This window comes from Macaca thibetana, chromosome 10 (genome assembly GCF_024542745.1).
Source record: "Macaca thibetana thibetana isolate TM-01 chromosome 10, ASM2454274v1, whole genome shotgun sequence".
Classification (NCBI taxonomy): Eukaryota; Metazoa; Chordata; class Mammalia; order Primates; family Cercopithecidae; genus Macaca; species Macaca thibetana.
Genome location: NC_065587.1, coordinates 41,909,051 through 41,910,283, shown reverse-complemented (window position 1 = coordinate 41,910,283; position 1,233 = coordinate 41,909,051). Strand labels below are relative to the sequence as shown.

Here is a 1,233-nt window from a genome sequence, read left to right as displayed (position 1 = left end):
GTTACGCTGATGGGGCGTCCCGAGGGAAGCCGGACCTTGCTGCAGAGATTGGCTTACGAGGGGCAGAGAGCTGGGTGCTTCCCCAGCTGATTACCGGCTTCTGTCCTGTGAGTTCCAAGCCGCAAAACTCTGGGCAAGTCACTTATCAGCTGTGATCCATCTGTCCCCTTCGATAGAGCAGCATTAGTGACTCCTGGCTTCCTCACAGGGCCACCAGGAGGGTCAGCAGACGCCCTTGGTGGGAGACTGCAGGGCTGTTGGGATGAGGACTCCCCAGCTATTGCAGGGTCCATACAACAGTTTGGGGGACAGCAGCCTCCAGGTCAAGTTCTGGTCTGCTGTGACCCTGGGACTCCGAGATCCCTGTGGAAAGACTGAACTACTCACATCATGCTGACCACTGGAATTTGCAAAGCCTGTTGACATTTGAGAGCTCACCTCTAAGCCACCCGGCTGTTCTGTGAGGTGGACGAGGTGGACAACGTGGGGGAAGTGGTGCTCCTGCAACAGACAGTGAAACTGATGCTCAGAGATTGGATCTCAGGAACCCAAGTCCCCAAGGTGGCCCAGTGGGTCTTAGAGCCTGACTGGGCCCAGCCCCCAGACTCCAAGGCCAGGCCTCTTTTTACTATCCTCTGTGAGATGGAGATGGGTTTACTATGTCCATTTTACAAATAGGGAACCTGAGACTCCCAGAAGGCCAGGTGACGAGCCCAACTCATATATGGTCAGATCTGTCAGGTAACATATGGTTCCTAAAAATCTCCATACCATGCAGGGCTTATGGCAAAAATGGGGTCAGGAGCACAACACTCAAAACATTACTGGTAACATTAAAAACAAAGATAGAAGCCGAATAAAATGATAGCACCATTTTACACACATTAAATGTGTGGGAAATGCATGAACACTAAAGTAAACATGGCACTTACCTTGGGAAAGATCTGAATTCCCCTGTGCACCTGGGCCCAAGAAGAGTGACAGTTTCTAAGTGATTGTGTGGTGGAGGAAGGGAGGTTACCCGAAATGGAGCAGACGGTTGTAACACCAGGTGCAGATAGGTGTGGCTCCTAACCCACAGCTGAGGTGGCATTGGAGGGCCACGTGTGTGTGCACATGCTTGTGTGTGTGTCCTGCAGGGCTTGACCAAGCAGGATGTAGTTTTCTGCAACGGCCTAGCATTTCCTGAGGACAAAATCACATATAGGTAAAAACCAAATTCACATCACACTC

General features: G+C 51.3%; 1 long non-coding RNA gene across 1 annotated transcript; it reads right to left on the bottom strand.

The window, feature by feature from the left end:
• Positions 1-438: 438 nt before the first annotated feature.
• On the bottom strand, positions 439-1,004 carry LOC126929377 (uncharacterized). Its single transcript, XR_007717161.1, has 2 exons — positions 933-1,004; positions 439-501 (listed from the first exon to the last, which is right to left on the bottom strand). It is a non-coding gene; the product is annotated as an uncharacterized LOC126929377 (long non-coding RNA).
• Positions 1,005-1,233: the final 229 nt, after the last annotated feature.